This window comes from Lampetra planeri, chromosome 6 (genome assembly GCF_965212315.1).
Source record: "Lampetra planeri chromosome 6, kcLamPlan1.2.h2, whole genome shotgun sequence".
Taxonomy (NCBI): domain Eukaryota; kingdom Metazoa; phylum Chordata; class Hyperoartia; order Petromyzontiformes; family Petromyzontidae; genus Lampetra; species Lampetra planeri.
The window spans coordinates 10,355,148-10,367,884 of record NC_136112.1 but is presented as its reverse complement, the minus strand read 5'-3'; positions in this window follow the sequence as shown (position 1 = coordinate 10,367,884).

The following is a 12,737-nucleotide window of genomic DNA, read 5'->3' as shown; positions in this document are numbered from 1 at the left end:
CTGCCACAAAAAAAGCCTGCTTAAACCTGCCATGAAGGGACCACTGGAGGTCTGTCCCCGATGGATTTTTACCATCTCTGGCAGATATGGCCAATCCCTGATGGATCTTCTGTATAGTATCCCTAGTTGATCCATCCCATCTCTGGTGGATGCATTCCTAGTTGATCCACCCCTGGTGGATGTATCCCTAGTTGATCCATCCCATCCCTAATTGATCATATCATCTCTGGTGGATGCATCCCTAGTTGATCCATCCCATCCCTGGTGGATGTGTAGAGGTGTTACGGGAGGGCAAACAAACACACTGGGCGTGGTTATGGCCGTACGCGAAGAGATGCTTACATCCACGTCAGCACCGTTTAGCCTGGGGGGCTAATACGGCGCTGGGATCCCCCACGGCCCCACCCCTCAGTGGGGGAGTTGCTATATAAGGCGGTGAGCTGGAGGGCTCGGGGTTCAGTGTTCAGCTTAAACCAGCGAAGCAAGAAGACCGGCTAGATAGGCCCTGGGACTCCCCTGGATCGCTGTCCTTCTCAGGAGTGACCAGGGCAAGCCAGTGGCGTGGCCCCGAGAGCCCAGAGCCGATGTTCTTGTAAGAGCCGGTCTAGGGACTCAGGGTGCCGTAATCCAAGCTTAACCAGAGCTGGGTCAGCTAGCCTCCCCTAGCCCTGTAGTGGAGGACCTAGGAGTAGGCTAGCCAGGACAGAGATTGTGGGATCTCCCTGTTAGACGGGTGAAGGGGCCGATACCCCTTCGAGTGTTGTATATCTCGGCCTGTAATATACACTGTGGTTAATAAATAAGTGTGCCTCCGACTACGTCGTCCAAGTCTCCTTGAACCTACTACAGATGCATCCCTACTTGATCTATACCATTCCTAGTTGATCCATCCCATCTCTGGTAGATGCATCCCTAGTTGATCCATCCTATCCCTAGTTGATCCATCCAATCCCTAGTTGATCCATCCCATCCCTTGTGGATGCATCCCTTGTGGATGCATCCCTGATGGATCCATCCCATCCCTTGTGGATGCATCCCATTCCAGCCTTGTGTAGGTCTACAATCTTGTTCCTGACATCCTTGGAGAGCTCTTTGGTCTTGGCCATGGTGGAGAGTTTGGAATCTGATTGATTGATTGCTTCTGTGAACAGGTGTCTTTTATACAGGTAACAAGCTGAGATTAGCACTCCCTTTAAGAGTGTGCTCCTAATCTCAGCTCGTTACCTGTATAGAAGACACCTGGGAGACAGAAATCTTTCTGATTGAGAGGGGGTCAAATACTTATTTCCCTCATTAAAATGCAAATCAATTTATAACATTTTTGACATGCGTTTATCTGGATTTTTTTGTTGTTATTCTGTCTCTCACTGTTCAAATAAACCTACCATTAAAATTATAGACTGATCATTTCTTTGTCAGTGGGCAAACGTATAAAATCAGCAGGGGATAAAATACTTTTTTCCCTCACTGTACGTGGATGACACTTTTGTCATCTGGCCACATGGCCGGCCTTCTCTAGACCATTTCCTCGACCACATAAATTCCATACCCCCAGCCATCAGATTTACCATGGAAGTAGAAACAGATGGCAAGCTACCTTTTTTGGATGTCCTAAAAAAAAGAGACCTGATAGTTCAATGAGCCATTGTCTACAGGAAAACTACCCATACGGATGCTTACCTAAAACCGGATTCCCACCACCATCCATCCCAGAAGAATTCCCTCATCAAGACTCTACACCATAGAGCCCAATCTCTGACCAGGAACACATTGCAGTGAACTCAAGCACGTACACCAAGCTCTCAATGCTAATGGTTACTTCGACTACACAATCTGCAAAGCCATCACTCCAACCATGAAGAAGGACCCTCTTGAGGAGCCATTCAAAACCATCACCTTACCCTACATTGCGGGGATCACAAAAAAGATCTACAAAATCTTGAATAAACACAAGATCCAGGTCCGATTCAACACATTACATAAAATTTGTGATCTAGTTCTGTCTGTAAAAGATGTGATTCTGGACATACAGTACCCTGGCGTTTACAAACCGAGTTGCCTCTGTGGTAATAGTTTCATTGGAGAAACCAAACGACATGTCTCGGACCGCATCCGTGAGCACAAAGCAGACCTAAAACACGGTAGGACCAACACATCGGCCGTGGCAGATCACTGTTATAATTCAGTGGGCTCACATGACATTGACTTATCCAAGACATAGGTTCTCTGCAAGCCATCTGGCTACTATGAGAGATTCGTTCATGAGGCTATCCACACATACAAACACAGACAATTTCAACTGAGAAGATGGATTCTGGCTAAGCAATCATTGGAAGGATTTGATAAACCATTTCTGTCTTAATGTATTGTTGTTCATGCTTACGGTGACTTTCAGACCGCATTCCATTCTCTTCTTCTCCCCCCTTCTCTTTTCCGAACATAGATGGACTCGTCCATCTGACCAACTGCCAAATCGCTGTCCGTGGTGCTGACGTTAAGAAAAAACCGCCACTTTTTTCAAATTTTCTTGCCGTGGATTTCACACCTGATGATGATTGCTTGTGTTGCAGTCAAAACGTCGTGAGAATTTTATTGTTTTATTATTTCATTATTTCCCTTCTACGTGACTTTACCGAAAGAACCAAGAATATGAATCCCTGCAGTCACGAAAGCTTTAAATCAAAATGCTTATGTAAGTGTATACATTTTAGATGCAGTATATCATGTTTTACCTAAAAATAAAATGCGATGATAAATACATCTGAACAATGCTTTTCTTTACATCATAGTGGTCAATGGAATATTTTAGCAAGTGGATAAATAGTAAGAATTATATCCAAAATCCATGTTGAATGGCCACTACAAATACACAGTATTATAATTCCATGTCAAAGTTTTGCCACGTATATGCATTTTATTTGTTTCATTCGAACTCTTACTATCTGGATGCTCTCATGGTGTAGTGGTGAACCCAGCGGGCTTGCAATCCAAAAGTCACCGGTTCGATCTGGTAGCTGAAACAAGGAGGCAAGTTTCTTAAATCACCCTTCCTCTGCCCCACCCAGCAGTATAAATATATCCATCACAGTCAGTCGAACGGCAGGTCGCGTGTGGTGGGATACGCGAGGGTACTCCTACATATTTTACATCTGGCCAGCGTGAAAGAGTAGGCCAAAATACCCTATACAAAAGACCCTCTCCGGTGGAGACCCATCCACTAGCAGTTGCATGAACAAGCAAATAGTACGGCATATTTACTTCCCGAGGTTACTAGGTCGTTCTATTGAAGTTGCTTACAAGCAGGAATGTAAATATGGCCAATGTAGGCCTGGTGCATCACTTGGTTTACGCATTTTTACAACCGCTACATCAAGAGAGCAGGCTGCAAGGCTTAAACATCCCTTAATGAACATGTAAGTGGTACCTTGTGTATGTATCTTCTGTCCTATGTACTCGAGATAAACGGTAAGAATGTGTATATAAGTTGCAGAGGAAAGGCTAACCTTTTGTAAGAATGTGTTCATCATGAATATAATTGCATCGGTATGTAGATACACTTGGGAAAAACACATCACAATAAGTTATATTTAACGTATTTAACATTCCAGCGGCTTATTCAATTCCATCTCCGAGCTGAATGAAGGTCAGCTTGAAGTCTAATTTATCAGCGGTCTTTAAAGCATGCATCCTGATTGATTTATGCACACAACTATTACACAGTGTTACGTCTATATATGCAGTGACAGTGAGTTGATGTAAGCACAAAATTGTCACCTCTTCAATCAGGGCCTGTGCTAATTCATTTGCTGACCAGAGTTTCGAATGTAGATATGAAAATATATATAATAATTTACTGCCATTTATCAATCCATTGAGGGATGATGTTCTGTCAGTTATGGGCTTTGCTTGACCATGCTTCACCGCGCTGGTCAAGGGGGTTTGGTGAAGGGGGAACCCAAGACCGGTTCATATATCATTCACCACTGATGTAAGCTGCGGCTTAGAATACAAGTCAGGTTTCCAGCTACCGCCCTTCTATGTTTTTACACATCATGCACCCAAACTACTATCTCCGGCGAGGAATGATGTTGCCATTTATTGGACTTATCAATTCTATATGTATTCATTGATTTGTACACGATGTGTGTTGCATTATTTGAAGTAAGTTTTTGCAGGCGCCAGCAAGTATTTGTTATGAAAGCACATGCTAATGACAATTTAATTCAGGGAAACTATAGCAATAGCAATCATCATGATGGCAATTATCATCATCGCAATTATCATTATGATTGCTATTGTTCTATTTTTCTAAATTAAATCGTCATGATCATGTGCTTTTATAACCATAATGATTTACAAATAACTGCATATGCCGACAAAAATGTTATGATTGCAATTGTTATAGAGGTTAATTGACACAATCATGGGTTTCAGCTTAAAATGTTTTTGTTATTTATAAATGGGATATTAGAAAAATAGCAAATTGAGTGGAGTATTATAGGTGGTGATGTTCCACAGAGACACCATTTATTATAGGGATATAGAGATATCTTTCGGATTGCACTTTTGCCCGTTGTCTGGCTTTTAAGGGCTGTCCTGTTGGTACCAATTAATAATGGAGTAACCGTCTTTATTTATCGTACATATACTCTTATGGGTTGTGTTGTTTTGTCCATTGGCGTCTGGGTCATTTATTACACGGATGCAAGGCCAACATGACATCCAATCCCAACATGGGTGCAAAATGGCAGAGGAATGGCTCCAGTTGTTCTGGTCGATCGCCAGCATTAAAGTCCTGATCCGATGTTATAAAGCACAAATACACGTCCTTTCATTACGAAATTCAATTATTAATGGCAGGTCTATGAGTAAAGAATAAGAAAACATTATTACTTTTGCGAGTAAAGAAAAGGCCAATTTTCTTTCAGAATTTCTATACCCTTAAAGATTAATATCTTGTTGCAGCCATAGTTACAAACGCAGGTTGGTGGAAGTGGTAAGAGGTGGCATTAATGTGGGAAGTGTGGTGGTAAGGAGCTGGAATTTGAAGCCATGACAAACGGATTCACATTGGAGTATTCAGCGAGAAACATTTCTCGTAGCATGTCTTGTGATAATAACATGGCATAACTTTTTTCCAAAAAGTTTTAGAAATTAACATCTTGAATTGTTATGCTCCGTGTGGTTTTTACGAGTGGTTAAATTATTCATTGAGCAAATGGGACAACTGACTCAGTTTGTCAGCAAATCAGCATGTAAAAAATCCATCAAAATCTGACAATTGCCAAAATATTGTACATATGTAGTGTACTAATTCACAGACATTAGGAGGTACGCTCTCTTTTATACAGGTAGGAACAACAGTTCCACACTGCCCACCAAGGATTATTTGTCTGTCGTGCATAGCCCCTCCCAAACATGTACGCTCCCGGATTGGTTGAAGTGCGTCACGTGGCCGCGAGCTTTCTGTCGTGCACGAATGCGCTGTCCAACCAAGTTCCTACCTGCCCACTCCGAAGGAACGTGTTTACCGGCCTTCACAGCCATAGGGGATAACTACATACCAGGTCGGGGCAGCCAACATGCTACCAGACCCACAGCTTCAAGAAGGCGCAGATGACGACAACGGCACGACGAGTTCCATTCCGGAACGCAGCAGCCCCGACTGAGTCGGAGCTCGCCTTTTTCCTGCCCAGCATGGCCAGGCTCCGCCCTTGGCCCCCGCACCCCTCTTGATCTCACAGAAGGCTTCGTTCCATGCCGACAGGTGCAACTGGTAGAACGGGCTGCTACCCCTAATTCCATTGTCTACCAATCTCCCAGCGGCACGCGCTACAGTGACTCATTCAATGTCACTACACATATACAAGACATGACAAAGATTCCCATATAGCCTTAATAGATTTTTGGGGCGAGTGCTGTTAGCGAGCACCTATGAAGGCCAGCAAAGCACACGAGGGAGTGAGTGGCCAGCTCCACGCCGGGCCGCAATTATCACAGTGGACAGAGTTCATGTTGCGCATCAATGAACGAAAATTGAGACATTGTCAGTGCCAGCAACTGCACTGAAAATGATGGTTATGAGTTAAAATACAACAATTGCAGCACTTAAATACCGTAAGAGAAGCAAACCACAGATGGATTTCAGTAGCTTTGATGCGTAATTATATTGGCAGCAAAATCTTTCATCACCAATACTCGTGTTTTGTAGAAGTGAAAATATAAACAGGAGCACAAAATGAAAACATACGGTCATAACAATGTCTGATTGCTGCCACTCTGCTGTCGGATTTTTTTTTCAATTGGGGCCTGTAAAGTTAATGCTTTTTTGCTTCAAGTAATGGTATTAAAATAACATACGGGTGATTAAACATGTCACAGCAAGATATTCTCTATGGATATAAAAAAAAAGATTTTCTTTGTTGTATTTCTCGATGTTTTCATTGATTGTTTATTGTTATAAGTGCACCCAGGGCAATGTGACTGTTCAGAAATGATTCGTATTATAAGGACGAAATAGTGATGGAATAGCTGCCAAAAGATAGAACTTGTATAAGAGGCTCTTCAAAGGGAAACTTTGGAGGAATGAAAAAAACAATGTGTGATGGATTAAAAATGCACAAGATGAGACACTGTTGCTTAAGAAGGGCTCTTATCCAGTGGTGGATTTTAAATGGGTGCATTGCATGATCGTCACGACAGTGATGATAATGATGTGAACTTAAGAGTATAGTGCAAAATAGAGTGGCTTTTTAAGATCGCATGCAATTTGCAGTGTTTGCCTTCACTAAAACAAGTTAAATGTATTTTTTTACTAAAAGCAAACTAAAATTAACCCCCACTTTTAAAATTCTACATAGAGAATGTATTTTTTTACAGTGAATGTTTTAAAATATTCACATTCTTATACGTCACATTCTGCTGACATTTCCATTAAAATAAAGTAAAGATCATAAAATGACAAACCTGGGTGTATTATTTAGAGCTATAGTCTTGTCGATGTATTATCATTGTTGCTAACGTTTATAATAACTTTGAATTTTTATTTATTTAAAGATGTTGCATTGCGTCAGACATGTTGTGCTCATGATGATAAAATATGGAATTATACAAAAAATTGCATATTTTTGGATCTTTCGGTAAAGTCACGTAGAAGGAAAAAAATATATATATGTAGGACTCGTACTCCGGTTGTCTTTCTCGTTCCGTTTATTCGCACTTTAGAGTTCACGCCTTCTCATCACCACTCCGTGTCTCCTCGTTCGCTCCGTTACACTATCCGCCATCAACGACACTCTATGTCTCTCTGTTCGCTCTCCTGCTCTCCCAAGGTCCGTTACTCCGCTGCTACCCTGTTCTGTATTCCTCCGATGCACTGCTACCACAGCTACCGCACTCTGTCCTATCTCTATCCACTGCTACCGTTATCGTATCTTCTCTACTCACTGCGGCTCAGTCTCTCTCCCTAGCACCAACCGCTCCAGCTCCAATCCCAATCAAGACTCCCGTCTCTCCGTTACGCTGTGCCCTATATCCCCGCACCAATCAATCCCAATCAATTACTCATCCCCCGCTTTGCTACTCGCCCCCAGGCCCCCAGCCTCACGTGACCATGTTATTGCCGCCAGGCCGGCGTCGGTCATTAACCACTCACCCTCCTGACCAATCACTGGCCTGCGTCCTCAGTCACCCCTAACACCTGTTGTGTCTCTTAACGACCCCCCCCCCTTAATGCCACGACAACAACCGTGTCCTCAGATGCTCCCACTGTACTCTGCTCGCTTGCCTAGCAACAGAACGCGTGGCGCGTGATTTCAAGTCCTACATATATATTATTTCCCTTCTATGTGACTTCACCGAAAGAACCAAGAATATGAATCCCTGCAGTCACGAAAGCTTTAAATAAAAGAAAATAAATTGCATGTTTTCTGGATTTAAATTTTAACTAGCAGCCCACACCATTCATCTGTACTTCCCTCCCACTAGCCAGGCAGCCAACCAGCAAAACCTTTTTTTCTTCTATAGTATGAACTAATGTATATTAATGAGGTAATTTTATTTTAAACACGAAAAATAGCTCCCTGTTTCATCGAAATAATTGAAAGTATCTGTCAGATAAACACTACTAGAAAACACACCAATGTATTGTATGCACACCTAAACAGTTATTGGAAGGTGAACCAGGATCAAAACTACTCAATAAAGAGGCAGACCTGAGCAGGTCTGATTTTGGAAAACTCTTGTCAAAAGGAAAATATAAATGTCCATATTAAATAAGTGTTTATTACTTGCTATGAGATATTGATTAACAATGCAATACCTGCAATAAATCATGTATTTTTTGTTTACTATACTGAGAGATAGACTAAATAACATATGCAAGTTAAATACGTGATATTGTTCTTTATAAATGCAAGTGGCTTGGGCAGAACACATCACTTTAATGGATGATGGCCAGGGACCGAGACTAATGATGGAGAGGCAGCCGAAGGAGCAAACATGCCAAAGAGTACTTACTCTACAAAGTTGAATTGATCATTGATGATGATGGTGTTTCTCTGAGCAATACATTGTTGTTACTTTTTTTCAGATGCTATATACCTGGAAAAACTGACATTTATTCACTAGGTCTGATCAACTATTTCTGATCAGTTGGTCAGGATATCCTAATCTGACAATTGTATGGTCAGTGTGATCATCGGATCCATTTCTGAACTGAAACGATTGTGCACTCCCGAGTAAATTGACATTGGCTGTAAGAGCATTTTGATTAACCATTATTCACAGGAAAGCGATATTACAGGTAGGAACAATGTTCCACACTGCCCACCAGGGATTTATTGTCTGTCTGTCTGACTGTCTGTCTGTCGTGCATAAATAAATATATAATACACACAGCTCTTTGATTGGTGGAGACCTTACAAACAGCTCTTTGATTGGTGGAGACCTACTGCCGGGTACGGAGAGGGGAGGTGCCTAAGGGAGGATGGTCAGGGGAGGGGCCTAAGGAAGGGGGGAGTCATGAAAGGGGCCTGAGGGGGGGGGGGGGGTCAGGGGAGGGGCCTAAGGGAAGGGGGGTCAGGGGAGGGGCCTAAGGATATGGGGGGTTGGTCAGGGGAGTGGCCTAAGGGAGGGGGGTAATGGGAGGGGCCTAAGCAAGGGGGAGGGGCCGATAGTTAAGAGGGCTGGCTACCTGGCTGTCTGCCTGGCTACCTCAAGTCAAGTTATCTTTTATACAGGTAGGAACAACAGGTTCCACACTGCCCACCAGGTATGAGTTGTCTGGCTGTCATGCACGAATGCGCTGTCCAACCAAGTTCCTACCTGCCCACTCCGAAGGAACGTGTTTGTTGTAGCTGTTGATCTTTCGAATATGCTGGCTTGTTTCACCCGCATGTTTTGCTTCATTACATTGTCCGGAAGTAAAGTGAAAGATTTTGTATCACTGACATTATTGATCAACTATATGAAAAAATCTGCATGAACAACATTTACATATATACCCTAATTCCTATGAAATTAACAATTTCTCCATTGAAACCTCTTAAATTTAGTTTGTGAAACTCAAAATACCTCCATTTTGTGCATCATGGTCACCATTATTTTAAATACAATGCCTAGTCTGTGCATACTGTAAACATCCCACCGTCATGCATTGTGATCACTACTCCTGTTTTAGCATTCATGCATACTAGCTATGTAAATAACGTTGGGAACTATCAGTGCATCGACAGTAGTACAGGATATAATTGGATTTCTCATTTCAGATGGAAATATGTGTTCACATTGAGCTCAATTTACATATGATCCTGATTCTAACGTTTAGTTTCACCTTTAAGAGAACGATAGTTTCACCTTCAAAGAGAACAATAACATGATATGAATATGCACATGTATAGTCAGTATCTTTTATTTTATCAGGTGTGACAAATCTTTTTGCAAGGGACGTCTGGGATAATCCACGCTAAAATCGATTTGTGTATTATAATATACAAAAGTGCACGTGGTAATAATACAATTATTGCATCTATTCTGTGTTTACTCATGTAATTTCTTTGATCGAAGGATTTTGTTAATTACGTATAGCCAGTATATATGACAAGAGCATCACGAACAAAATATAGATTTAATCAAATTTGAAAATAACAATGTGATTGAAAATCAAAATCCGCAGCTACGTGCAAGCCTTAATTTAAAGTGTGAAGGTCATGCTAATCTCTACCAATGTAATCGCCAGAAAATTCCATGGCAATTGTGCAATGCATATAATAGCAAGCTGGTACCAGCCAATCCAATGGACAGGATGATTATATTTTTGGAAATTAGAATGCTTAAGAAAAGGAAAACTGTATTGCATAAATGAATTGAAGCCTTGTTAAGCATCAAGCTCCACCAGCCAGTCACATTTGACCTAGTCAAACTTGCTCAATGAACAAGAGGTGAAAAATTTCGAGTTGCAGTTTTTTTACCGACCTATGCGTAGCTCATGATCAATATAATAGGTTCTTAGTTCCATCTGCCCCAAATGAACCTTTACTTGACTCTGTATAATGAAAATTGCTTAAGTCCTGTGACTATCAGACTGACACACAGACTGATGCATGACATTTCTTGTAATACAGATATTAATATTTGAAAAATTGTGACGCACATTTTAGCATTTACATTGCTAAATCCTAAAATATATTACTTTTTAAATCCTGATGAAGCCACTTTATGTTTGCAAATGCGTCTATTAAATATATTAATTTGTATGGATTGCAGTATGACTAATCATAAAAAAACTCAATGAAGCGAATTATGATATACACTGCACAAATGTTAAAGAAAACATAATTATACATGTATCTAGTGAGTTGTAATTACATTAATTACATTTTTCAAGCATGCATTAGACCCTCGGGTTCAGTGAACTTACATGAACTGATTTCATTAGCATTTGGTTGTACTGAGGAGAGAAACAGTTTCACAGAGATATCAGTGATACAATCAGAGACAGGAAATATTAACTACCTGTATCCATCATCTTTGGTGTAAAGCAGACTTCAATGGTTTGGCCGTATCATATGGATGGATAGAGATCGAGCATTTTCATAGGATAATGTCCCTCTGGAAACAACACCACAGTACCAGAAAGCAAAGGAGGCATAAGACCACCTGGGAGGTGATCAAACCTAAAAAAATATATTGTTTTATTTTACCAGGTAAGGCCCACTGAGCTTTATAGCTCTTTTTCAGAAGTGACCTGACCACAAATCATAGCTCAACGTAGTGGCTTATCATGGTCTCATTGCATGTTTCTAAATGTGTTAGTAAAAAGCAGAGGACCTGGAGAAAGTCCACTCGACCATGAGGAGAACATGTAAACTCTAAATATACAGACATCAGGGTCAAGATCGAACCCACGGACCCTTGCATACCAGGTGAGGGAGTTAACATCTCCCCACTGCGGTGCCCAAGTTGGGACCCTGAAAATCAATAGCTTAGCCTTGAAAGAGCAATAGTTGAAGCTGGATATAAAATGTTCAAGGTGTCAGGCCCGGCCAGGCAAAGGCATCAGCAAATGGTTACCACGATATGGTGATAATTGTGATATATCGTACGATATAAGGTCCACAATGATCGTATAGTGGTTATCGCGGCTTATTTTATTTATATTAGATACTTAACTTAATATATGTATTGTTTTAATCCCCGTGGGCTCACACGAAATTGATTACTCTAAGGCGAAGTTACTTTGCAAGTCCACTGGCTATCAACAAAGATTCGTTCATGAAGTCATCCATATATATAAACACAGACACAATTTCAACCGAGAAGATGGGTACAAACTGAGCAATCATTGTAAGGACGTTAATAACCAGTTTAAGTCATAACTGGCTATGATGTTTCCATCCTACCTTCCGATGTTAGTAGTTATTTTCGATCTTGATGTGAAGCTTTCGTGACTGCAGGAATCCATACTCTTTGGTTCCTTCGGTAAAGTCACGTAGTTAGAAATAAAATAAAAAATAAAACAAATCACGACGTTTCGATTACAACACAAGCAATCATCATCAGGTGGGAAAACCACAGCATTTTTTTTTGCTGAAGTGGGAGAGAGAGCTGCCGTGGCAAGAGGTTATATAGGTAAGAGAGGGGGAGGGGCAAGGGGGGAGAGAGAGGGGGGAGCGCTGCGTGAACGCTAGGGGGAGAGAGGACGTGAGGCTGGGGGGGGGGGAGTGGGCAGGGCTGGAAATGGGAGGCCGAGAGAGCTGGGGATGCCAGGGGAAATTAACTTGTAAAAAATTAACCCGTAAAAACGAAATTTTTCACTATAAATCCTTTAAATGCGTGGCGGCTAGAGTCCTCTCGTCCTCTGGCTTGAGATGGCTGCCACCTATGGGTCAGATGATTTTCTGCCACCATTAAGCAATTGGTAATTAAATATTTAAAAACAAATTCCTAAACAGTGTAAAATGTTGGAAATGTTTTTCCACGAAAATTAATTGTCACGCACAACGAGTTTGTGTGCAAAATGTCAGCTCGATTGTATCACGGGAAGTGGGTTAAAAAACGACCGAAAAATTTGCACGGTCGTAAGCAAGCAAGCAAGCACGCAAGCAAGCAAGTGAACTTAATATAAAGGATTTAACAAGTAAACCCGTAAAAACAAAGTTTTTCACTATAAATCCTTTATATGCATGGCGGCTAGAGTCATCTCGTCCTCTGGCTTGAGATGGCTGCCACCTATGGGT